General features: G+C 46.5%; 1 long non-coding RNA gene across 1 annotated transcript; it reads right to left on the reverse strand.

Annotated features, from left to right (window-relative positions):
- Positions 1-294: 294 nt before the first annotated feature.
- LOC130541069 (uncharacterized) lies at positions 295-3,668 on the reverse strand. The gene is made up of 2 exons (XR_008955113.1): positions 3,610-3,668; positions 295-616 (listed from the first exon to the last, which is right to left on the reverse strand). It is a non-coding gene; the product is annotated as an uncharacterized LOC130541069 (long non-coding RNA).
- Positions 3,669-27,845: the final 24,177 nt, after the last annotated feature.

Genomic DNA, 27,845 nt, shown 5'->3' on the forward strand with positions numbered 1-27,845 from the left:
GTCCCATTTGCTTTATAAGAAATGGGAGAAAAATTCTAGTTCGTGCCAATCATCTTGGAGTTAGTCTCCTGAAATAATGTGTTTAGGATGGTAAACCTCAGTCGCAACTTTCAGATTTCTATCACCTTCCATTCCTTTCCAAACCAAAAGATTAGGTGTAGAGGTACAGTGTGTTATGTGTTTGTGGCAGAGGAAAGCAGGAAGCTGTAGATTTACAGGGCACCTAGGGAACCTTCATGCGTCCCCTCCTCGGGTATCTGCAGGGACGTCCATTGTCACCCTGGTTGCTGCAAGTCACATGGTCCTACTGAGATCATATTTTCATTTCTATTGCTGAGTAACAAATTGTCCCCAAACTGAGAGGCTTAAGATTATTTTTCTCACAATGTTGTGGGTCAGAAATTTGGGAAGGGCTCAACCATCCAGTCTCTCATGTTGTTCACCCAAAATGTCAGCCAGGACTGCCATCATTTGAAAGCTCAACTGGTCAAATGTTCAGAATGACTGGCTGTCGACACTGGTCATCAGCTTGGAGTTGAACTGGGCTGGCAGCCAAAGGACTGACATGAGGTCGAATCATGGTGGATTCAGGATAGTCGAGCTCCGTGCACAGCACCTAAGACGTCAGAGAACAAATGTCTCGCCAGCAAAGAAGAAACATGTTGCCTTGTAGCACCAGGTTTCAAGAGTAACACTGCACCACTCCAGCATAACCTGTGGTTAAAAATGACCTCGAACCTGCCTGTACTCAAGGGTAGAAAGTAACAGGGTTCTCAAAGAACATGTGTTGTGGCAGATATCATTGTGGACACATTTGGAAAATGCAGTCTGCCATGGCTGACTGGGTGTTATTCTAGATCTTTCTGTGCTAACCTCTCTTTGATGAATTATTGTAACCTCCATTTAACCACTAGCTTGGAATGTGGGGTCACCTTGTTCCTTGCCCCAGTTCACCCCTAAGGTAGAATGTTTGCTGGATTTCAACTTAACTACTTCCTCTATTTCCTCCTTTAGAGACCACCATGGCAGACACCCAATGGTCTCTATTCCTTCCCCTTGAGTTTTGTAGGAGCTAGGAATTTAGGAAAGGAACACTTTGTGACTTCTGAGATGAGTCATAAAAGGTGGTAGAGCTTGGGGTGCTCCCTCTTAGAGCACAGGCTCCATCCTATGATGAGGCTGCAGTGGCCACATGAGAAGGCCCCGAGGGTGTTCTTGCTGATAGCTCCACTGCTGTCCCACCTGACAGGCAGCACCAATGGCCAGACATGCAGGAGTGAGGATGGCCGCTGATGTTTCCTGCTCCTGCTCTTGAGTTACCCTCAGGATTAAAGTCCTCAGTTGAAGCTGTAGACCTTACCAAGCAGAGATGAGCTGTTGCCCATCCTGAGTCCTGAGCCAAAGACAGTGAGAGATCAGAAAATTGTTGCTGTTGTTTAAGCCACTAAATTTAGAGATGGTTTATTATGCAGTAATAGTAACTGGAACATCTGCGAACCCATTAGGATAAATACAAAGAAGGCAACATATGGACACATCGTAATTAAACTGCCAAAAACCAAAGTCAAAGAGAAAAACATAGAAGGAGCCAGAGAAATTAACATGCTACATACAAGGAATTACAATTCAGAAAACTGATGATTTTATCTCAGAAAAAAATGAAGACCAGAAGACAGGAGAAAAATATTTTTAGACTGTTGAAAACAAAACAAAAACTTTCAGCTCAGAAGTCTGAATCCATTGTGGTATCAAATGATGACTTTGGAGAGAGAAAGATCTGATTAGAATCCTAGTTCTATGACCCTATTTCCAATCCTACAATGTGGCATTAATGCAAAAAATATTATATTAATATACAAAATATGACCCATGCAAGAATTTACACCTCTGAGCTCCAGTTTCCATATATTTTGTTTACAAAGAAAAAGTCCTATTGCAGCCATTTGACAGTGCCATTATGACATTCTATAAACAATAAACATGAAAATGCTTTGTAAACGGAACTAACACAAAGACTTAGTAGAATCTGAAACAGACGTACTCTTGCTTTCCTTTGAGCACACATGAAAGGTATGTATACAGCGGGGAAGACTAGAGTTCTAGAGTCAGATGTGTAAGGATTAGATGGCTCTTTTTACTACTTGCTGACTGAGATGACTTATACTGATTGATCATTCATCCTCTTTAAACTACACTTTTTTATATCAATCAAATGGTAAAGTAGTAGAATTACCTGAGAAAGCTGTTGCAAGGATTAAATGAGATACACAAAGATACTTCACTATGCTTGGTATACAGAGTGGCTCAACAAAGAGTAGGTTTTCTACTTTAGTGAAGTATATATTAAATGTATGTATTCCTCATCGATCTGGGAAATGTATAAAAATGAGGCAATAGGAGAATTTCCACTGTCCAACACTGAGCAGGTTGTTTATCTCCCTGAACCTTAGTTCCCCAGTTGTGGAAATGAATGTGAAGAGTCAGCACAGGGTGAATGTGAGGCTTGTGGAATGTATACGGCACTTGTGTGCTCAAACAAACGAAAGCAAAAGTAAGTCTGTTTCAGATTCTACTAATTATTTGCATTGGTTCAGTTTACAAAGCATCTTCATATTTATTGTCTATAGAATGTCATAATGGTGCTGTCAAATGGCTGCAATGGGACTTTTCTCTTCGTGAAGAAAATATATGGAAACTTGAGCTCAGAGGTGTCAATCTTTGCCTGGGTCATATTTTACCGGAACAGCTAGATGGTTACTGCCACTCTGAAGTTCTGTCTGTGTAGCCCCTCCCTCTCCACTTCCCTCATGTGATTTTCTATTGTTGGGAGTGGGTTCTATTTATACCACATCCCAGTAGGTTTTAAGGTGGTGTATATGGCATTCAAATTTGCAAATCTGGCCAATTGTGACATCAGAAAATGTTATGGTGTAGCACAGTCACGAGGCTTGGGTTCAAGCCCCAGGTCTACCACTTGGGTGAGTTGGGGCAAGAGGCTTAACCTCACTACTCTCAGTTGGTTCCTCATTTGCCAAACGAGGATAATAGCAAAGTCTAGCTCACAGTGTTATGTGAAGGATTCATGAATTAATGTGTAAAACGTGCTTAGTACAGTGGCTGGCATGTTCTCAGTGCCACGTGTTGGCTGTTACTTATCTCCATGAGATTGCAAGCTCCATAAAGGCAGGGATTCTTGTTCATTCTGTTCATTGCTTGGTACGTTGCGGGGTTTAATAAATATCTGCTCAAAGTTGCTGCATACATTTTGTCCTTAAGTGCCTTCCATATTGCTAATAATCATAAAAAGAACAACACTAACTTCTAAAATAATTTTCAAAGTAACATGATCAATAATACGTGATGCTGTTCCCCTGTCTCTGCCCTGAGCTCAGTTGCCCCTTTGGTGCTGGCACTACAGACCCCCACACTGCAGGATGCCCAGAACACTCATTCTGTTTTCTGTTTCTGCCTCCCCCTGCCCAGCCCGGCCTGACTGGGGAGATATCTATCTCACAGTGTTTCCACCTGCTTCCCCTTGAAGACGTTGATTTCCTTCTCAAAGTCTCCCACTAGGATAAGCCCCCAAATCATGCTAGTTATGAATCTTACCAGAGTGGGACGGAATTATGCTTTAGGGACAGGCAACCTTCCCCAAACCCTGCAAATCACTCAGTTCCCCTTGAGAAAGAAATGGCTTGATTGGTGGCATTTGTGGAAAGGGGCGGGCAGCGAGTGGTGGGGGGGCGGGGGGCACGGTTATTGAGTCACAATGTAGAAGTGAAAACACACAATTCAAAGTCTAAAATATTTTAAAGCTTCCCTGGACTCACAGGCCTCCCTTCCACTCACAGCCTTTTGAAGTAGCTCTGTGGACTTGCACCAGAGAGATGAAAAGCTGAAATCCAGCTGCCGTTCATTCCTGCTTTAAGATTAGGAAAGGTAGAGCTGAATTTGGGCTATGATACTCGGAAGCTTTTCCCCAGCTGATGGAGGCCTGCCCTGGAGGTGCTCAGCTCCATCTCTGCTGTCCAGGCTGTGAGCAAGAACACCTAAGAAAAGCCAGCAGCCTCCTTCCCTCTCCCTCCCCATCCATTCAGGTACAGGCCACAAGTCTGCAGCATCTCACTACAAAATTAGCTCAGAGGCAGTGATCACACCACGATGAAAAAAAAAAATAGATTAAAAAGAGAGGAAAAAAATCAGCTGCTAGAACAAAAGACAAACAGAAATGTGTTCCTTAAATTATTAGTAGTGTATTAGAGGTGATTTAGCACTCACATGGCCATTCCTACAACTGCAGAGACCCTGCAACATATCTTATTCCCTTTGTAATGCGGATGGCACTGAGATTGCTCTCATCTTCTGGGCTTATAAGCAAATATATTTAATTTGGATGTAATACAGCCAGGAGGGTGATTTCTCCAGATGGCGATTTAAGCAACAGATCAAGAGATGAATTAAGCACCTCATTCCTTCAGATTTTAGGAGATCTCTGCAGGTGCCAGGGATCCTGCCTCCAGCTTGGGTCCGGGGGAAATTTGGGCCAAGATGAAGCCTCTTATTGGCTGCATGAATTCCAGCCTCCTTCATTAACATGGTAATTATCCAATTAGTTAATGCTCCCTTCTTGAGTTGAGTAAGCTCCTGGGGGGTAAAAATTGTAGGTGGAATCTTAAGGCTATAATAGTGGTATTCTACTCCTTGAGGAGATGCATTTGATGGGTGTTTTTTCTACAGAACTTGATTCAGTTTAGAATATGAATCAAGGTGAAAACAAAACAAATCTAGTAGCAATCAATAGAATTTCTCTATGGTAGATCTGAGTAATTTGAGATTAATTAGCACAAAGCAAGCTAAATCAAACCAACCAATGCTTAGTGTCTTTAAGAGCAAGATCTCAAAAGGGGGCCTTTAAGGTAGTTATTAGCTGGCGGCTCAGAGACTAGCTTTAGGGGGTTTGTGTAGTTCTGCAGACAGGATTGCAAGGCCAGCTGGTATGTGCACTTTTTGGGGGAAAAGAGTCCTTATTTCTTCATCAAATTCTTTACAGAAGAGTGCCGTGCTCCCCGCTGTCTTAGGAGTTACAGAACATTTAAAAGATGATTTGCGGACAGATTAAGGACTTCAGAAGGAGAGATGACACCAGACCTGGGTCTTGCAGATGCAAACTGCTGTCAAGTGTGAGAGGAGAGGAGGGGAGTATTATCCACCAGTGGCAGATATGCTGGGCATCTGGGCAGAATGATAAGAGCTGTGGCCCTGCAGCCAGTCCCTGCATTTGCACCCTGAGTTTGCCATGAGCTGTGTGACCTTAGTCAAGTTTCTCAACCTCTCTGTGCCTCAGCTTCCTTCTCTGAAAAATGGGGATCGTGTTTTGCACACAGCCCGACACACAGCAAATATTCAGTGACTGCTGCCGCTTTCTGCCATGGCTAAAGGTGGTGTTGTGGTTTTCCTTCCAGGTTTTTATGCTTTAATTTCCTAACTGTTCCTGCATTACCTCACAGTTGATGACGTGTGGGGCCAAGCTCTTGGCACACGTGAGCACAGTGGATATTCAAGGAGCGTTAACTCGGGTCCATTTTTCTTTCCATCAAACACAGCCTCCTGGTAAAAGAGCCATTCAGGATGCCTGGAGGAGCCCAGATTTCAAATCTGATGAAGGCTGCAGTTCTATAAATTCCCTCCCTCTTTTGTGCTGATGGCAACGACTTTTATATGTATTTTCATGTCTTTCTCTCCAGAGATAAATTTTGTGGCCTGCCACTGAATCTGCTTCCTAAAATGTAGCTTGGAGATTTTATTTGAGATAAACTATCATGTGAATAAATATAGATACTATATTTTAATCTGGGAGCGTTCCATTTGGAACCTCTTTTTTTAAAGTCAACATTAGTGGTGCCATCATTCAAAGGATATGGACGTTTGGGGGAAATTTACATCCAACTGTGACTGAGAACCTTTTGCCAGGATAATATCTGTTTCTCTGAAAATGACAATGGCTATGGACGTAAAGCATGATCTCAGATGGCAGTCCCGAAATCAGGAAGGTCCATTTCAACACATCTCCTGGCCCCTGTGGCAAGCTACAATGCTGGTATGCTCACATGGCAGGGTCTCTGCCTTGCAGGTAACACGTGTCCATCTGAGAATAGTAAAGGAGGTTCATTTGTTCATGTGCTGGTGGTGCTGAGGAGTTTCACAGAGGCTGGAAACCAGGGGCTGGCAATTGATTCCCCCCAGAGCCCTCCGTTTCACACTGCCCCACCCCAGAGACCATGGGAGATGATCATGGGAGAGGAAGGTAAACATGCATCCGTGGAGCGGGAGAGTGACGGGGTGAAGAAACAGGAAACTGCGATCACTGTGGGACGTTGCCCTTTTTTCATGACCACGAAGATGCAAAATGCTGAGCCTTGTTATTTCTGGCCCAGGTAGGCATTGGTGCTTCCATTTAATTAGCGTATCATAGAATCAGATTATTGACCATGGGTTGGGTCCACACCAAAACCCCTGAGCGCCTAAGCCCGGGGGAGCCCTAAGCTCTCCTTGTCCGAGAGTCGTGAGGGAGGCACCCTAGGAGCCCCTGCAGGATTCTAGGGGCCAATTGATCTCATAGCTTTTAGGGAGAAAATGCCCCTAACAATACTTTCTTTCTCATCTGTGCAATATGCAATAAATTCATCTACCCACAAACTGAAACGTGAACAACTGCTTAAGTATCACAAAGCAGTCCATGATACACCAAAAAAGATGCTGTTCCAGGAAAGTAACAAAATTGCCTGTTCTCCACGCCTCACCCTGTTTATGGACTTTCAGTTCTCCACGGTAATAGGGTGGGGGGTGATGAACAAAGCAAGACCGCACCAGAGGCTGTGTGATTTGTGGAAACTTTGAATAACTCTTTTTATCCCAGGCCCCTTCTAGTGAAAGTCCATTTTATGATTTGTACAAACCAACATTGTTTTGCAGGAGGGCATGTCAACACCCCGAATGGCTGAAACTGACCCAGAAGTCAAATTAGCTGGAATTTAATCTATAAAATGGATTCATTTGCACCTCATTAGAACATAAAAGCAAATCCAAGTTCACATGGGGAGGTTGGGGGGGGCAAGGCAGTACTAATAGAAGAAAAGATGTTGGCTGAAAACATGTTTTGAAAACAAGATGTTAGATGATAAGATATGGCAAAAAAAGCAAATGGAGAATCCACAAACACATATAGGTTAACTCTACTCCAGCACACTGGGCCTGTGAGAAGCAGATTGAGCTTGCACCTTCAAGGCCGTTGTGATCAATGGGAGAGCAGACATGCAGACAATGGAAGGTAAGGGGGCTGGTGTCACCTGAGGATGAGGAGAAGGCTAAGCAGAGGCAGGAGAGAGCCTCTCTGATTAGAGAGGCAGAGATGGAATCCGGGAGTCTGGCATCAAGGGGAGCCTAGGGCATGAACATGATGCTGTTCAGCTGTGTCTGTGTTCACAGAGGCACCAAGACGGGTACCAGGGTGTAGATGCCAAGGACGGAGAACATTTGAAGAAGGCATGGACAGTTGGCAGAGGCAACTGAGGTGCTAAGTGGGAGCAGATGGGAGGGGCGCTGGGGATGGAGGAGCACCTTGGGGCTCTGAGAGACTGGCTTTGAGGGCACTAGCCCTGAAGCCTGTTCTGTGGGTTATAATCCAAGCCAAGTGGTATCTCCTTTTAAAAAGGTGGCCAGATTTCTGATGGCATCTCTTCAAGGTATACATCCATGGCAGGGATGAGTCAGCACCCAGCCTTGCTGGACATGGAATCAGACCACAGAGCCTGGTCACGTAGTGCCATGTAAGTGTCAGTGGGAAGCCTCTCTTACAGTATACCTGGGCGTTTCCTGTGTCTCCTCCCTGAAATGTTTTCTGAACAACTTCTGAAATGTCAGTGTTTCTCTAAAAGAAAGTGAGGAACCTCTGTAAAACACCTTCTTTTTCTTTTGAAATGGGATCTCACTCTGTCTCCCAGGCTAGAGAGCAGTGACTCCATAACAGCTCACTATAGAGAGCCTCAACCTCCAGGGCTCAAGCAATCCTCCCACCTCACCCTCTGGACTAGCTGGGACTACAGGCATGTGCTACCAGGCCTGGCTAAATTTTTTTCTTTTTTTATAGAGACAGGGGTCTCCCTATGTTGCCCAGGCTGGCCTCAAACTCCTGAGCTCAAGCAATCCTCCCACCTTGGCCTCCCAAACTACTGGGCTTACAGGCATAAGCCACTGTGATTCTTAAACCCTGCCCATCTCTGCCTACTCCTCTCCCCAGACCACAGCTCTCTAGGACTAACTCCTATTTAGGAAGCATAGAGAAAAGTCTGACAATTAAAAGTGTTTTGTTTGTTGGGTGATGAATTTCCAGGGCCTCCATCTACTGTGTAGCACTTAATCGTTACTTTTCGTAATATTGTGACTAACCTTCCTGGCCATGAGAACCAGGCTGTCTCTCTTTGATGTACGGTGAGGATGCTGGAGTTGTTTTGCTAGGGCTGAAAATCCTGTGTGCCTCTAGATGTTAGATTTCCCTTGGAAAAAGGCTGTATGGGGTCAGTACAAAGAGAATTGTTTATGCTTCTGTGAGGAGATGCCAAAAAATATATAAGAACAACAACAACAAAAAATCCGCCATCAAATTTACTCCTTAAGTTTACTGACAGCCTGTCACAATGAAATAAAACATTTATATTCACTTTATGGACTTAATTTAAAATGACTTAGTTGAAGAAAGCAGCCCCTTGCTTTGAACTACCTGTAATCCGAACACGAAACTCGTCATGAGAATGTGGAAGGAGGCTGCCGGACGCTGCTGGCTGCCTTCCAGCATCCACTTCCCCTTCTCTCTCTCCTGACACAGCTCCGTCGTGTGTTTGGTCCCCAGGCCCGAGGTCTCTGTGCTGCCGGGGAAGCTGGCCATGCTAGTTCCAATGGTGGCCTTGGTTTAGAAAATACAAAAAAGATCTCTGCAGGTCAAACAGCGATAAGGAAAGGTTAGCAGTGAGAATTCATCAGACAAGAAGGTGCCCGAGTTTTGGCACAAGGTCACGTTCACTCTCTGCTTTTGACTGTGCTGCTTGTTTAGGCACAGAGATGCTGTGGCTGAGTGTCTTGCTGGTGGAGGCTGCACATGCAGCCTTGTGGGAGGTGGAGCCGGTACGGGCAGATGATGTCACATGTGAAGCGTGCCCACCTGCTGGACTTCCAGGAGGACTAGGCAGATAACTGCCCTGGTGTTTCAGGCACTTTGAGCTGGGGGTTCCGTTGTTTGTCGATGAGAGAGTCCCTGGATGCCAAGAGCTTTAGAGCATCTTATCACTCACGTTGGAGTTGGGACCAAAGCGATTCAAAGGAGGCCACAGTCAGCTGTTCTGAAGCCCATGTTCTCAGCATCTGAAGCCCATGACTTGCATCTTTTCCAGAGGCAGCATCCCAGGCTGTGACGGCCAGCCAGGCATCCCCGGCATTCTCCCCGTCCTGCCCAGGAGAAAGGGCCCTGTGACTGCATGACACTCCCTCTTCCATCATCCATGTTGCAGCCCCTCCAAGCTGGTTAATGGAGAAAAGGAATTTCAGAGGCTTAGGGGCTTGCTGCTTTGCCAGCATTTCTGAAAGCCTTCAGAGCAACTTTAAGGATTTTTACAACAATGGCAGTGCTTATTTGAATGATCTTGTACTTTTACCAACACAGTGCAAAGCCCTCCACATGCATCTCAGCACCCTAGTTAAGACAGCTCTGTGATGTGGGCCCCTGAGCTCTCCCTGCTGCACGAATGAGGAAACGTGCCCGAGAGGGTCCTGGCCTAAGGGGCAGCCTCTGGACTCGCACCCGGGTCCTCCTGTGCTCCTCAGGTGCTGTCATGGCAGCTGCTCTGAGGTCTCAGCACTGCCTGCCCCAGCATGGCCGAGTTGGGCAGAAGTGCTGGAGCGGAGGTTTGCCTTCTGTATGGCTGCCTCAGCCAGACCCACGCATGACTCTGGAAGATTGTGTGGCGCTCCTGTGCTGTGCACCGTGGTGTCTTCAGTGTCACCAGCGATCTGAAATGATATTCATATTTTCTAAGGTCAGCAGGGCACAGCACACCCAGGAAGCATCTGATACTTTGGAAGAAATCTGGTTTGATGATTACTAGAATTGCAAGAGTAGCTGTCTTTTAGTAAGTTTCCCCCCACTCCCATCAGCAAAGTGATAAGCACTTTCCTTCATCATCTTCCTTCTTCCTCTCATCAATGCTATACAGCAGGAATCAGTGTCTCCATATCCCAGGGGAAAAAACGAAAGGTCAGAGAGGTTATGTTCAAGGTTACACAACTTGAATATTGTAAGCTCAAGATTCAAACCCAGATCTCTCTGTACGTCAGAAAAGCCTGGACTCTTTACCATTACTGTATTTATTTAGACAAATACAGTTGTATGTATTGATAGTGGACAAAGTATTTCCATCTATGATTAACATTGTGGGATGAGCAAACCAAGGTGATTGACATGGGCATTACTTTACATATATATCTTTGTGTGTGGGTGTCTAGTGAGAACACTTACCTACTCTCTTAGCAATTTTCAAGTATCCAATACATTGTTATTCACCATAATCACTATGTTGTGGGATAACTCCCTGAGCTTATCTGCGCCCACCCCCCTATCTAAATGACATTTTGGGTCCTTTCAACATCACCCTTATTTCTCTCCCCCAGCTCTAGACCTACAATCTGCTCACATTGGTGAAGTGAAAGCACCTGCAGGATTGAATTTACCCAGTAGGTTAGGACCCTGCATGCTCACGGAACCGCCCTACCCATTCTGCCTCCCCACCTGGCTCTGCCTCCTAGGTGGATAGATACATGCTGTTCTAAAGTTGGCCAAGCTCTATAGTCTCCTTGGGAAAATAACAACCTTAGAACATGGGACAGCCCTGTACTCACAAATTGATGTCATAGCCTAAGACAACCAAGGCAACAGAGGATTCTCAAGAAGGTAGTGGAGGGGACAAATAACTTCTACCTCAGGAGATCAAAACGTGAAGCCGCTGGTCACTATTCTGCTGGCTTACACTGATGTTTACTCACCATGGCATATTAATGAAAGGCTTTTAATGTCAGTCATTTCAATCACAAATCCTTACAAAATGAGCAAAGTGTTACTCTTGCTCCATGAACAGGATACAGAGATTCCTCCTAAAATCACCCCAAGCTCAACCCTGACCTCACTTGCTTTAATTATGCGTGAAGTAAGTCAAATTCCTTTGCAACAAGCAGGCATTCATTATCTATAATTCCTATTTTATAACTTTTTTGTTTGATCTATCCCAGAATTCATTCTGAAGAAATTCAACAGAATAAATGATCATTTTCCCTGACCACTTGACTGCTGCTTTGAATATGTAATGTGGCTACACATGTATATTATTTATGAAAAATTGATTGCTGTAACATCTCAATATTCCTTTCATGCCCTGTGAATGTGGACTTAATACATTTCCTCTGAAACCCACGACTGGCCTGCAGTACGTGACAATGCCTTGGAGAGGCGAATGGATTTATTGGTTTGGGCAGCCTGTCGTCTGTGCGGAAATTAGGGAATTCCTGCGCACAGTCGGCTCTCGCCTGCACGTCAGGAGCTTCAGCTGGCATGGGGCGTGATGACTGTGCTGGCCCATACGGCAGCCCCCAGTAAATTTGGAGGACAATATAGACCAGCATCCCAGCGTTTCTCTAAGGACCATGGTCTAAAAACCACGCCCCGTGAGGGAGACCCGGGATGCAGGGATGCACACTCTCTCCAGCTCCCTGTCTGACTTGAGCCCTGCAGGGTAAGTATCGGATTCCTCCAGACGCAGATCTTGAAATGACTGGGACGGACCCAAGTCGTTTCCTTAGGAGGCAATTCCAGGCAGAAGTGGGAGAGGCGTGTGGAAATGAGACAAGGAGGCCGCAGGGGCCATGGGGAAATACCACTGGGTGCTCTGGGACCAGATCCTCCCTGCAGAGGAAGGATCCCATGTGTGAGCCCCCGTGTACATCTTCCGCCTCAAACGTGTCATTGCAGGGGCACGCACAGAGCCCGGGGTCCCTCTGCATTCCCTGCCGTGATGGTGGAGTGGGAGGAAGCCCTAGGGGCTGGGAGTCCCGGAGACCCATAGAGGACAGAAAAGGGCATGAACTGGACCAGTGATTACTGCGGGGACAGCGTCTGCAGCTGGGAGGCGTTCCTGAGAGTTTACAAGTCCATCATCGCCCCGTCCCTCACGGCACACCCAGAGCCTGGGAGTCAAGCCTGAGTGGCTGTGCAAAGCCATGCCTGCAATCACTGTCGCTGTTTCTCTGGAATCCAGATGAAAATGATCTACAGGCAGGGGTGAGACTCAGGGCAGGAGAATGGTTTGAGGACACAAAGCTCTGGTGTCCTGGTGAACAACAAGATCTGGTCAACTGCTTTGCCTACAAGAACCTTCTGAAGAGCAATTCTGGTGTTGGATGTATGAGAGATTGATGAATTGTGAATAAGATGCACAGCAGGTAAAACAAAACGAAAACAGCCACAAGAGAGCTGTCCCCGCACCTCCACCACAATGGCAGGGGCAGCAGCGAACCCAGCAAGGATCCCCTGCCTGCAGTGGCTGCTCAGAGACTTGCGGCTGCCTCTGTCTGAAGGTCTGGCTACTGGAGGAGTTCTAGGATGGGGAGGGGGCCCAGGATCAGGTCGAGCATTCCTCACTGCTGGCCCAGGCATGAGGTAGCTCACACTTCTGCAGCCTGGAAAAACAGTGGATTTGGGCTGCGCACATCCCTGGTGCCCAAAGCGTGGCCAGAAAGACAGCCCCTGTATCACCTGGGAGCCTGTTAGAAATCAGTCTCTGGTTGAGCCCCGGATTGGATGACTGGAAATGTATATGTTAATAAGGTCCCCAGGTGCTTCATGCTCACATGACAGTTTGAGAGACAGGGCACTGGCTACAGCTTCTGGCCCAGCTCTGGGTCTTTGGGGACTGAGTCAAGAGGAGCCCGCATGGGCTCGGCGTTTCCCATGGGCCTGACACGGCCTTGTTTCATTTCATTCACTAAATGACGGTGCTTGGCAGGAGCACCACCGTCCTCCTCTTACAGATGAGCTCAGAGCTGCCTCATGATGCGCTCAGATGCGTTCTGCAGCAGTCGGTGCGGACATGGGGCAGCTGCCTCTGCAGTGCACCCAACTCACACCAGACTCTCCTGCCCTCGATCCCATGGGAGGTCCAAATGGCCCCGTCCAAAGAGTGACCCCAGGCCACAGAGCAGCCCAATCTTGTCCAATTTGGATGATTCTAGGAAGATTTCCAAACAAGAAAAAAAAAATGTTTCGAACCCAAACTGAAGGAGATGGCAAAAGACACAAAGTAATGAAGTGGGAGCCAAAACGGTTTTCTTTTCCTCCACTGAATATTTTTCATGTGGTATCGGATGTTCTTTAAAGGTCAAATGTTACTATTGCTCATTTCCTCCTCAGCTAATCAAGTATTACGCAGTGGCTTAAGGTCACAAGCGTGAGTTACTGATGAAAATAAAAGCCTGTTCTTGATTTTGTAAGGGAAACACATGATTTGAGTACACGCCTGTAGAAACTACTTTATGTTCAGGGCAAGCACGTTCCGCACGTATTTGAATTTGGGCAGATGATGTTATCTCAGGTCACGGATTTTGAGTGCAATCTCTGAACACTATGTACAAGGGCCACCCTCACCAGTGGCAGTCTAGGTGGGATGGTATTGATAGGAAAGGCAGTCGTTTGCATCCTGACCAAGGCAGACACTGAGTTCTGCAAAAGGACCAATAAGTTGCCTCAGTTTTCCCTCCTGTACAATGGGGATTATGAGCTGCCTGCCAGCACCGGAGTGAGGGGTAAGTGGGATAGGATGGGGCAAAGTGCCTGCCACATGTTTTCCCAGACTGAGTTCAATAAAATAGTAGATTAGAAAAAAAAGACTGGAATAAGTACCCATAATTGTGAGCCTCCTTCATGCTAGGGGCATGGTAAAACTTCTCTCATGAAACCCTCACAGTCACCAACATGGAGGAGGCTGCATTCCCAATTTAACAGGAGAGAAAACTGCTGATCAGAGAGGTTAAGGGACTTACATAGGATTGCAGAGCTGCTGAGTCCCAGCATTTCCTGGCCTGACATCATCCTGTAGTGGGAGTCTCCCCGGGGTCCTAAAGCATTGACAGCCTCACCCCTGGCTCACCCCATGGTGGTGGCTGTACGAGGAGAAATAGCCTCTGCGTCTTAGTTCCTGTCCCAAAGGGAGGTTTCCTGTGCTGAGCTAATGGAGCAAGGCCAGAATAGCTTGGAGGACTGAATTAAAACCCCGAGTGGGGTCTGCCGGGTGCTGGTCAAATGATGGGGAAGGGGAGCTCTAGGTACAGGGTTCCCCTTTTGCCCAAAACTCACCACCTTCCATTTCCATTCACCATCATAGGATTTCTTTGGACATAAGAGAGAACCCACTCCAAGTAGTTTAACCAAAAAGGGGAGGGGAAGCATTCAGAAAACTCTCAGGGGACCCAGTTTCAGAGAGCAGAGCCACATCCCTTGGGAGCTGGGAACAGGAGAGGAAGCAGGTGTGGGGGTGGGCAGGGGCGAGCAGGGAGGGCCAAGGTGGCTCTTCTGTCAATGTTGCTTCACTCAGTACGGGCTCCTCGCTCCCTCTCCCCACTCTCCTGTCTCCCTTTCTACTGCAGGTGGTGAAGATGGCACAGCGTTCATCCATATAGTTAGCAAAGGTGGGGAACTGGGGGCTGGGAAGGAACATTCCACCTGAGGGAGGGGCGAAGAAAGGAGGACAGGGAAAGGATTTGCAAGATATGGTGGTCTATGGATTAGATTCTAGCAAGAGGGATTTCAGGAATAAATGATGTAAGAACTCAATGAGAAAATACGCTTGGGTAAGGCAGAGCCTTGGAGGGAGTTGGGAACTGGGGAGCCAGGAATGAATGCCAGTTATGGGGATGGGGCTTCTCCCAGGGGTGCCTCGTCCACCCTCCTTCCTTTCATGGCCACCCTCCTCTGAAATGGGCGGATTGCACTTTTCCATGTTAGGCAACACGCTGTGCAAATACAGCTTTAAGCTGCTTTCCAACGAGGCTCTGCAGAAAGGTGTCCCCTGAGAAAGGCGAAGCCATCAGGAGAGCTGAGGGCTGGAGGCTGCTCAGCACTGCTGTTTTCGCCCCTGGCCAGGACTCCCCCTCCAAGCCCCTGCATCATCTCTGTGCTCTGTCCAGAGACACACCTCCAGGAGTTGCTCTTGTTTCCTCCCCTTTTCTTTGGAATTCTCTTAAATCAGGCCTGTGTCCCCCTCAGCCCTCAGTCCCAGGCACGAGTAGCTCCTGGGATTTCCACATTCCCAGATCCAGGAATCAATGCATCCTCATCTTCTCATGTCCTTGCAGCACTGGATGGGGGTCAGCTCCCACCTTCTCCCTGAAGTGTTTTCTCACTGGGTTTCTGGAACATTCTGCCATTGCTTTTCTCCCATCTCCCAGGAGCTTGCAGAGGTGTGGTCCTTGGGCCTCTTTCCTCCCCCAGGTACCCCTGCTAGATGACCTCATCTGCGTCAGGGATTCCTATTTCATTACAGGGACCTCCTCCCTGGTCTCCCAAGGGGCATTTCTGGCCACCTCTTTGGCAACTGCATTGGAGAGGATAACAGGCTTCTCCCTAATGGGTACCTCTAGCCTTGCCCCAGCCAGCACTTCCAGCATTGCCTTTCTTCCGGGTGCTCAGATCAAAACTTTCAAGCGTCTTTTCTTCCAAGCTTGGCTTCTCTGTTAGGAAGTCTCGCCAGCTCTGTCTTCCAACCAGGGGCACTTCCAGCACCTCCACCACCGTCACCGGGGCCGAGCCACCATGCTGTTATCTGAAGGACTGCGTGGCCCACCCAACTGGGCCCCCTGCTTCTGGGATTCTTCTCCTGCAGGAACACAGTGAACCTGTAGCCTTGATTCCACTTGATCAAAGCTCAGCGGCCTCCCGTCCATTTGACTGGAAGTGTCTGCTCAGTGGCTGACAAGGCTCCTACCTTACCTCCTCCCCTCAGCCACAGGAAGAGCCACATCACCTGCCCTTCCTGCTGTCCCCTGAATGTGTCAGGCCAGCTCTGACCCAGAACATCTGCAGCTCCCTCTGTCCTCTTTGGGGATTGCTCTTCAGAAAAGTCTGCACGGCTTGCTGCCCGCCTCCTTCCTGCCTTCCCCCAAGGGGGTCTTCCTCTCCAGGAGACTCTAAGCAATGCATGTAAAATTGTGGCACCCGTCTTGTCTACTCATCTTCCACGACGTATTCTCCCTGCAACACGTGTGCTCATCTAAGGATGTGCTAATGATTTATTCATGTATTTGTTCACTTGTACATTCATTTATTATCTGTCTTCCATCACTAGAATACAGGTGTTATGAGGGCAGGACTTTTGTACTTGTTGTTCTCCAGAATCACTGCTTGGCTAGGATTGAGCGCTTAGCTCGATAAATGTTTGTTGAATGACTAAATAAAAGCAGCCCTGGCAGAGAGAATGTGGGTGATGCCAATGTGACAAGCCTAATGTTCTTTGTTTCAGGAGTTCTTTTGATGTGGAGAAATAGAGATATGTTCTCATAATTTGAGGTTTTTTGGTCATATGATTGTCTTTTCTGTAAAAATGGGAGTTGTCAGACTAAACAGAGAGGCAGACTGATTTTCCCAGAGGGAGAAGGAACTCCTGCCGGTCATGGGAGATCCAGCAGAGGCAGCTGGGGGTGGGGCTGTGGCTGAGAGTCCAGAGGAGGCAATGGGGCCCATCTCGTGCCAGGTCTCTCACCTTCCAGGTGAAAGTCAATCATGGCTGGAAGCTTGCCCAGTGCCCTTTGTGTCTAGTTTTTCTCCATAAGTTACTGGGGTACAGGTGGCGTTTGGTTACATGAGTCAGTTCTTTAGTGGTGATTTGTGAGATGTTGGTACACCCATCACCCGAGCAAACATTGCACCATATTTAAGCCTCCTGGCCTTGGTGTCTATTTTTATTCAAACAGTTGGACTCCCGCTTTTGGCTTCTGGATGCACTGGTTACCATAAGAAGCTCTCTCCCGGACGTGCCTCTGACTTGTTAAATCAATGGACTGCCGGATGTAGTGGGAGCTCTTTCAAGCTATCTGCGTGTGAGGGCTGGCTTGGGTTGAGATAATGACCACTCATAATGACCCCAGTCTGGGCCGATTACGGATTCGATCTTCCCCTTGATAAGAAGGGTTGTCAGTGCGTCACTGAGGCCAGCACATGCTCATCAGGGAAGCCTGGCCTTGGCTGAGAACTTGTGCTGGGGAAGGGAAGTGTTTAGGGCTTATGGCTTGAAAGGAGAGACAGCTAATATGTCAGGACAGGGCCTGTTGTCTGTCACTGTGGCTCCATAGGCCGGGGAACCTGCAGAGGAGGCCGGGTCTCTCCCACCTCCTCCCATCACTCTTGCTCACTCAGTTCTGGTCCCGTCACACTGACCTATTGCCAGTTTCTGGTGTTGAGCCGCCCTGGTCTCTATCCTGGAGGGCCTCAAGGTGTGACATCCCCAGCTAACGGGCTCTTCCCTGACCCTTGCCGGACCCCACCTGGCCCCACTGACCTGTCTCAGGTCTTGGCTTTAATTCCATGGCCCAAGCTCTCTGAAGCAGCCTTCCCTTGAAATTCTCTGTCACCACACCTTGCTTATTTCTCTTGAAGCGCTAATTATGAGGCTTATGAAGATGTCGCATGTCTGCCTGATTGCCCTGGGTGGTCTGCATCCAGATGGCCAAGGCAGGGTTGGCCGGTTCTTCATTAGCTATGCGGTGACCACACAGGGCGGGGCCTGGGAGGCTCTCAACCAGTGCTGCTGGATGGAGGGTAAGCACAGGCTCAGAGGAGGCCCGTGCATGGTTTTGCCCAAGAATCTGAGAAGGGAAACACGTGGCGGAGAAGGGGAAGAGTCTAGATCCCCGCTGACGTCTGTCTGGCTCTGGGAAGAGTCTAGATTCCCACCGTCTGTCTGGCTCTGGAAGCTGCACTCTCGGAGCGAAGCCCCAAAGCCTCCCGACCGCTCAAGGGAGTGAGGGCTGGAGGGACTTTGGGGGCTGAACTGTCCAGGTTCTGGCTGGCGGCTGCTCCGTGAGCGTACTCTTCTTGGGAAAGCTCATCCCATTGGACAAGGATGACACCTGTTCTCTTCTGCACGGCTGCTCTGCATGAAAAGAGAGTGAAAACCCATTGCTGGCACCTCTAAGTGTCAAGTGCTGTGCTAGACACTAGGGTGAGGGTGAAGACACAGAACCCGAGAGCTGCCCCACACCAAGACATAGACATAGGGTCTGCAGAGTAATACACTAAGGGCCGGTGGTTTCACAACCCAGGGCAGCAGGTGCAGTGAGGATAGGTGTATTAGGGTGCTTAGAGGGACAAAACTAACAGAATAAATGTATATATCAAGGGGAGTTTATTAGGGAGACTTGATTCATATGATCACAAGGTGAAATCCCACAACAGGCCGTCTGCAAGTTCAAGGGAAGGAAGCCATTTCGAGTCCCCAAACCTCAAAACTAAGGAAGTCAACAGTGCAGCCTTCAGTCTGAGGCCAAAGGCCTGCGAGTCCCTAGCAAACTACTAGTGTAAGTCCAAGAGTTCAAAAGCTGAAGAACTTGGAGTCCAATGTTCAAGGGTAGGAAGCATCCAACATGGGAGAAAGATGGAGGCCAGAAGACTCAGCCAGTCTAGTCCTTCCACGTTCTTCTACCTGCTTTATCCTAGCTGCGCTGGCAGCTGATTAGATGGTGCCCACCACATTGACAGTGGGTCTGCCTTTCCCAGTCCACTGACTCCAATGTTAATCTCCTTTGGCAACACCCTCACAGACACACCCAGGAGCAGTACTTTTGTAGCCTTCAATCCCATCAAGTTGACACTCAGTATTAACCATCATCCCAGAATACGTGGAGGAGCCTGAGGTCAGAGGAGAGAGGGAAGCGCTCCTGGAACTGGCAACTTCAGCAACCTAAGTCTTAAAGGCAGTGAGGCTGGAAGGGAAGGAAGTGGCCTGTGGGGGTTAGCTCCTGCAGATTCAGGTAGTTTGTGTCCAGTCACCTAACTTCATGTCACATGAAGAGAAAACAAAAGACTCTATCTGGCACATGAGGTCAGTTGGTGGCTGTATTAGTCAGGGTTCTCTAGAGGGACAGATCTAATAGGATAGACGTATATAGGAAAGGGAGTTTATTAAGGAGAACTCACAACATCACAAAGTTAAGTTCCACGATAGACTGTCTGTAGGTTGAGGAGCAAAGAAGCCAATTGTGGCTCGTTCCAAGTCCCAAAACCTCAAAAGTAGGGAGCCAACAGTGCAGCCTTCAGTCTGTGGCTGAAAGCCTGAGAGCCCCTGGGAAACCACTGGTGTAAGCCCAAGAGTCCAAATGCAGAAGAACTTGGAGTCTGATGTTTGGGCGCAGGAAGCATCCAGCTCGGGAGAAAGATGAAGGCTGGATGACTCAGCAAGTCAGTTTCTTCCACCTCCTTCTGCCTGCTTTATTCTAGCCACCCTGGCAGCTGATTGGGTGGTGCCCACCCACATTGAGGGTAGGTCTGCCTCTCCCTGTCCACTGACTCAAATGTTAATCTCCTTTGGCAACACCCTCACAGATACACCCGGGAACAATACTTTGTATCCTTCAATCAAGTTGACACTTAAGCATCACAGTGGCCAAGAGTAGCATAGGGGACCCGACCCTCATGGTGCTTGCAGAGGGGCATGTTGGATGCAACAAAGGAGATGTTGCATCCTCTCCTCTCCAGGAGTTGGCCCTTTGGTTCTGAGAAGTGAGTGGACACAGATGTGACATGGAAAGGTGCTATGGTGGCACTGTTTGGTGGTTGCAAGGGATGCTTCTGAGACAGCTGCCTGCCTCTGACTCTCCCTTATCCCCCCTGAGTCTCAGCTATCTCATCCGTGAAATGGGCATTTGCAGGTGCTGTTGTGAGCACTGAATGTGGTAGCAGATGGAACTTAGTAAGAGCTTGATGAACTCAGGCCACTGCTACCAGAGTAGCAAATGGACAGAACCAGGGCAGCTGCCCTGAGGCCCAGCTGGGTGCCAAGGCAACAGGATGGACAGGGAGACAGCAAAGCTCTAAGCTGTACTCAGGGAGAGCAATGCCTGCAGGGTCCGTCAGAGAGGGCTTCCTGGGGAGGGTCCTGCAGTCAGCAGTGTTCCTGGAGGGAGCGGGGATCATACGATGGGAGGGTGAACACACCTAAAGGGCTGGGTTAGAGAGTCCGTGGCAATGGGTAAAGGAGCAGAAGGTGGAGATACCAGGGTCAGGCCAGATCAGCGAGGGCCCTGGAGTTCAGAGACAGAGTTGGAAGGAGGGGAGCAGAGGACTGTCTGGATGGAAACAGGTTTGGAAATATTCTGGAAGCCTGGGGTGGAGACAAGAAATTTTAACCAGCTGAGCCCGGAAGCATCTCTGCAGTTGCTGACAATCAGCTCCTAGTCTCTCATCACAGCCCCATCTCAAGATCAGTGTGCCCTTTGAAAAGATGGCTGCACATCACCAAGTCAGCAAAGCCGAGGGCCACCTCCCACATGTGCTCTTCACCCTCTTGGTGACGCTTCTGACTACTACACTTTTCATTCACTTTGATGCATTCCTCATTCAAGGGGATGCAGGAGCCATGATGGTGCCCATCCCCTTGGTTTCCGATTTATTTTGTTATTGTTGTTGATTTTGGCCTTTGTTATGCTCATGGAATTCTGGTATTGTAATCATTTAAGGTAAGACCGATATTTTGAGTTTTTCCATTTGTTTGTTGCAGTGGCTTTGCATTTTAAAATGTGGACATGTTCCCCAGGCTGCCCAACATCAAATGTGAAACATCAAATGTGTTTTTTGGCCCCAGTGGGAGGCCCTGACCTTTCATTTGCATGCATCATAAATGTATGCATGCACACGTTATTTTGTGCACATATGATATCAAAACCCCCATCTTAGAGCCCCGGGCATTTATGTAGACTCTAACAATAGCCATATGCTTCCCCCTCCCCTATCTGCTGTAAACCAGTCAAAGCCACAGAGAAAATGAATGCACAGACCTCTCTGCTCACGGTGCATGGACACACATCACCCTTCCTGTTGGTATCTAGGGTCACAGAGAAGTTGCAATTCATTAGTTATCAATATTGTGTTCAATTGACTTCTTGGGAAATATGACAGGCACCCTTCTTCCCCTCCAGCTGCAGCCAGGGCTGGTGCTGATCGTGGGTCTGGAGCTGTCTGCTCCCCTTGGAAATCACAGTCTGTAATGACTGGTTAACATATTGACTGCCCCAAGAAGCCCTGGAGTCATCTCTTGCAAAAGGCCAGCCTGAAGCCAGTGTATAATGACTGCTTCTCCAAGATAATTAGGTACTTTCCTTCAATTAAAATTGGAAAATGCACAGAGCAGAACATTTGTCCAGTTACCATCCGGTGAGATGCATCTTCAGAGCAATAATTACTCCCCAAAGGTGGGAGGGCTGATGTGGGGCCTATTGACAATGCTGGTCTGATGTGGTTGTTTCTCTGAAAACTGAGAAGAAGCGCTCTTTCTCACCCTGGGTGAACTAATTTTGGCACCAAGAGGTCACAGGACCTTGCAGGGCCTTGGGGAGATGAGTGCAGCCTCCCTAGACACTAATCAACACCCCACACTGTCTGCACCACCAGAGCTGGGGTCTTCGACATCCGTATCTGATCAGCAGCTGACTCTTGCCTTCTGAACATGCCTGACAAACATCTCATTATTCAAACAGATGTTTCTGTGTGTTTTGGATTGCTATTCCAGTGGGAATCTGGCTCTCTCATTTACAAAAGGAAAACTGTCCTTTAGTTTTTGCAAGATGTTAGGTTTCCCAAATACCCAGATTACTGTTGGAGAGGCTGATGGCTCAGAGAAGCGATTAGGAAAGAAAAATGATCATTCTGCACTCACTAAGCATTTCCAGGATGGACCTCTGGTCCTATGTCTCTGATTCTTGAATACTCAGAATCTGGACAGCCCTATGCTGGAAGATTCTCTCCACACAGGAAGCTGGTTAGGGACCCTGCTGTTCCCAGCCTGCAGGGTGCAAGACCTAATGTCTATCCTATTGTTGCCAAACATACTTTATTCATTCCCACAACACTCAATATTTTTCCCTCTGATTGTATAACTAGTTGATGCTCATTAGTTTAAAAATTGCACAACATATAAAAACAAAGCAAAAACCTCCTGAGTCCCCAATACCCTAATATAACCCCTGCCAAACTTTTTGGTGACTGTATTTTTTTCATGCAAATCTTTCAACATATCACACTCACACATTATTTCTATGTATTAACTAATACTTTCCTCCATCTTTGAGTGTGAAACAGCATATTTCATTTAGGAATCCCTCCAAGTCAATCAAGTATAGATAAAATGTTCAAAATATTGTTGCATACTAATTTTTCTGTGAATATAGTTTAGCGACTTTTGGCCCTTTGATGGACATTCACTTCATGTCCAGTTTTTTTTTTTTTTTGGCCAGGCAATGATGCCACAATATATTTTTGTGTATATGTATCCTTATGTACCAGTTCATTATTCACATACCCAAAGACTACAGGCTCCTATGCACTGATAAGAAAGGCTGACATTTCTTTGCAGCTTATTTCATGATGGATACACCACCAGAGAAAGAAGGCTATTTGCAATTCCATTGTCGTCTTGTCCTGCAAGGAATTTTGCCCCAATTGCACCAGGGAGCTTCTCTGGTTCTCAGAGCTCAGTGAGTTCTTGCAGACACTCGAGATCCTGGATCATTCTGGTGGATGTTTGAGGCTTTCAGCTGCCATCTCGTTTACTCTGTGTGTCCCTCTCAATATCAACCATCCCACTAGCTGTTTGCGGGGGAACCCCAGGAATGAGTAGCAGACGGATCCATTGGAGAACAGGCCATAGAAGCCCTCCAGATCCCTCCTGGATGCCGGGCCTCAATTTACTTCTGATAGTAATTATCTCCTGGACCATGACTCTCAGATGGCTAGACCTCTATGGGAAACACAGTCCAGGCTAAGGAGAGGAGTATTCCTGTTTTCAGGCATTCACATGGTCAGTGGGCGGAATGGGGGTAGAAATTGTGGGCCCTTGTTTCAGATGGTAGAACTAAGAGTTCCAGAGGAAATTGTGGAAAGTAGTTTTCAATTGGTTAGAATGGAAACTTGCCTGTCTCCACTGTCGCAGAAAGAATTCTAAGTAGAGGATTCTGATTTTAGAGCAGAGGCAGGAGGGCTAAATGCTCTGGGGTTTGTGGGGAGGTGAAATTTAGGTGTGATTGTAACAGCCAGAACAGGTCTTAGGTCCAGCAGAATTAAATCCTTAGATAGGATCTATGTAGCAGCAGTCAGGACTGCAAGAACTAGATTTTAAATGGGGATCTGGTTAAACTCTAGACAGCTTGATAGGCAAGAAGTCAGGTTCTGAGCCAGAGTCCTGGGAAATTCTAAGAGCATCTTATGTCCCAGCAAATCCAGGCATCCCCATGACTTCCACATATCTCGGATTCCAGGACTCTCATCTTTGCATCCTTATGGTAGATTGTTTCTCCCCTGTGGTCCCAATAAACCTCAAATCTGGGAGGATTGCTTTAAAGGGGTCACGGGAGAGGACAGCCCAGGCTTTGACAAGCACATTCGTTCACATAAGGGCAATGGACAACTTCAAGTTTGGGTAGAAAATGCTGAAAATGACAAAGTTTTGTCAGGAATGCTGTTTTTGACTTTAAGATGCCTGAAAGGCATTTAAACACTAAACTCCCATGTAGCTTTCCCGTGGATGATATATAACTCCATTTACAGCTATAATCTGGGTAACAAAATGAATACTCCATCATTGTACTATGAATAGTAAATTAACCCAGATAAAAGTGTTCTACATCCAATCAAAACCATTAAGGAACTAGGAGACTAAGATTGGTGAGGACGTTTTGGAGGCAATTATAACTAATGAATACATAAACTTCAAGAAGGAGGATGGTTTCAGTGGCTTTCTGGTCTCTCCAAATAAAATTAGGGTAGGTGGGAACAAAGCTGAAATAATTTTGTGAAAAGGACAGATTTATTGATCTACACAGAGCCATTAGAAGGGGAAATGGTTTCTTAGGAGAGAGACTTGGGCATATTAGTCTTCAGAATAATCATTAAAAAGAATGAGAGACATTCTCCCTTCCTACCACATTTACAACCCTTACAACCCGTCTAGCTTAGACCAAAAGAGCTCACACTTTGTCCCCTATTCAGGGATTTTGGTGTGGAAAATTTTCACTTTCTTTTAAGATACACTATTTATTGTGTTTTAAAAGTGAAATTAATGCATACTAATTGTGGGCTGTATGGAAAACACAAAAAATGCAAAAATAAAAACAATCTATAGTCTTATCACCCAGAGATGACCATTATTAACATTTTGGGGTAACCAGTCTTTTATTTTTCTATATTCGTATATGTTTGGGGATAGTTATAGATGATTCTCTATACTCAAGAATAATGGCTTTAATATTTTTATAAAAATAACTCATCCTATAAAATTCAAGTCATACAGAAAAATTCAAAGGAAGATACTAAAAATCATCATCTGAACTCTCACCCACAGTAGTTAATCATGCCCACTTCCAGCATCTCTCTCTAGCATATGTGCAGATAAGGGAGAAAGAGATCAATTACCTTCTACAGAAAAACGATGATTCTGTGCATGCTTTTTTTTTTTTTTTTTTGAGACGGAGTCTTGCTCTGTCGCCCAGGCTGGAGTGCAATGGCATGATCTCAGCTCACTGCAACCTCCGCCTCCCGGGTTCAAACGATTCTCCTGCCTCAGCCTCCCAGTAATCTAGGATTACAGGAATGTGCCACCATGCCCGGCTAATTTTGTATTTTTAGTGGAGAGGGGGTTTCACCGTGTTGGCCAGGCTGGTCTTGAACTCCTGACCTCAGATGATCCGCCTGCCTCGGCCTCCCAAAGTGCTGGGATTACAGGCATAAGTCACCGCGCCCAGCCATGCTATTTTAGTGAAAAAAATATTTTGCTGTTTAAAACAGGGAAATCAGCAAAAATAAAATAGGGGCTGCTGTATAACCTGCAACCATCTCCGGAGGCCATGTTGGTCTTGGAGGCCTTGGCTGTTCTTACACTTTTTCACTTCTTTGCCTTGAGACATCCCTGAGTTTTTGTCATTCAAGACAGCAATGCACCTCTTAGTAAGGCTCTTAAGTCACAGCTGGCTGCTGTCATAGAACTGACTTCCTTTTCCACACTAGGAGCCAATTTCTTTAGCCTGGAGGCTCAAGCCCCAGCACCACAGAGGCCAAAAAGGGGGCCTCGGTGTTCTTCTACCATCTTCTACTGTGGCACCAGGTTGCTAGAGGGGCATTCCTAGCTTCCTGCTACTGACTCACACCTGCAGATTCAAAGGAGAGATGTCCAAACACAAACAGAACAAACAACACTTCCAAGAGCTAAGTAGTAATGCAAATGAATTAAATGGGGCATGTATACTGAAAGCAAACAAGCCAATAAACATGAGCATGAAAATTACATTCAAAATGATGGTCAAAACTCCCCAGGCTGCTGGTGTCGTGCAGGAGTTGTGGTCCAGTGTGGGCATATCCTCAAATTTTTCAAAAGGAGTCAGAGATCTAAAGGATTTAAAGATTTTGTTTTTGTTGTTTTTTTGAGATAGAGTCTCACTCTGTCACCCAAGCTAGAGTGCAGTGGCGTGATCTCAGCTCACTGCAACCTCGGCCTCCCAGGTTCAAGTGATTCAGTGATTCTCCTGCGTCAGCCTCCTGAGTAGCTGGGGTTACAGGCACAGCCCACCATGCCCAGCTCATTTTAGTATTTTTAGTAGAGATGGGGTTTCACTATGTTGGCCAGGCTGGTCTCGAATTCCTGACCTCAAGTGATCCGCCCACCCCAGCCTCCCAAAGTTCTGGGATTACAGACGAGAGCCACGGTGCCCAGCCTAAATTTTTAAGTGAAATCTCCTTATTTATGTAGGTTGACAGTCAACTAAATAACTAAAAACACTATAAAACAAAGCCCATTGTTAATCAGTCCAATTTCTTCCTTTGCTATAAACGCAATTTAATAAAGTACAGAGACCAGTTAAATGTAAATATCAAATGATCAATGAATACTTTTTGTGTAAGTATATCTCATGCAATAGTTGGTACATCCTTATACAAAAAATACTTATCGTTTATCTGGAATTTAAATGTCACCAGGCATCTTGAATCTTTCCTGGCTGGCCTGGGTGAGGAGGCCCTCCAATCTGTCCTCGCTGCTCTCAGGAAATCTAGGGGCTTGGGGGAGGTATGTTACCATCCACTGTCTGCTGTTCTGTCCAGTTTTCAAATTACTCAGCAGGTGTCTTGTTGGTGTTTTGTCCATTTCCTTTTTCATTGATGATGTAGCTTTTTTCCCCCTTGCTATTGTTTCTTATTTTATTTTTGTTCTCTGTAGGTTTCAAGAAAATAGTGGGATAAAAATGCATTTTTTTAACCATCTTGAGGGATAGTCTGATAATCTGCTTTTTAATTTAACTTTGTATAATTTTTTCAACCTTAAATATTTTTAAAACATATTTTTCTTGGCTGCCTATAGGCCCTTTTGTGAATTTGCCAAAATTATCTTAGCTGAAACTTAATTATATTTCATGCGCAGAAATCCTGTGTACAAATATTTGAGCTAAAAAAAGAATGTAATTGAAGTAATAATTCATTATTCTCTTTGGTCAGTGCCTGGGCCAGGAGAAAAGGGAAAGAACCATCCACAGAAGGGTTATCTCTGACTATTCTTAGGAAACTCTAAAGAATTTCCCAGGGCTTTGAGGCAGCTTACCCCAAAACCCTGGTCCTTGGCTTTCAGGCAGCTCACCCTGAAACCCTGGTCCTTGGCTTTTCAGGATGCCAGTGGGCTCCATTATGTTTACCTTATACACACTGGTAACAGATTTATCTTTCTCTTCCACATCATCTGGGAATCCCTTCCTATTAGTTGGCTTCTAATGAGCTTTGTAATTATTCATTTTATCTCAAGGCAAACACTATTAACCAGGTTTGGTGTGATTAAGAAAAGTGCTTCTTCAAGCGCTCATTTTTTCTGGTGGGGATGATTCTCAGGTAATTAAACCACATTGTGAAGAACCAACTTGATACATCGGCTTATTTTGGTTTTGACAACATGATTAAAAGTACTAGGCTTTCCATCACAATTTGCTGCGAAGAATGTTGACGTTGCACTTGATACCCTTTAGAATCTGAAGTTATGTCAGACAGACAAAAGCAACTTTACGACAAGTGAAGGCAGGTACTCCCGTGTCCTGTCTGAATAGTCCATTTAGGGAGTAGCTTGCAGTGACCTGGGCTTGTTCAGATTATAAGGTCACCATTGAGACCACATCCCACTTCCCAAGATAACCAAATTCCATAAAGAAGTCAAGCAACATTGGTGCATTTTAATGGAATAAAACACTCCGGTGACTTCATTCCAGGCTCTGTGTCATGTAACACAGATTTGGTGAAACAAGTGTAGCATACTTTGTCACATTTGTTTGCATTTTCATTGCTGCTCTTTTAAATTTTGTGGGTGGCTTCAGTTGCCACTTTTCTGAATTTATGAACTCAGTTATGTAGGAAACATGAGGCAATTTGTTCAGCATTTTGGGCATACTTAAGCAAGTTTTTGTCTTTAGAGAGGGTCAAATTGGCCTTTTAGCCTTTATCTAGCATGAGAGGCATCCACTGGGCA

The sequence above is a fragment of the Pan paniscus genome, chromosome 21 (genome assembly GCF_029289425.2).
Source record: "Pan paniscus chromosome 21, NHGRI_mPanPan1-v2.0_pri, whole genome shotgun sequence".
Classification (NCBI taxonomy): Eukaryota; Metazoa; Chordata; class Mammalia; order Primates; family Hominidae; genus Pan; species Pan paniscus.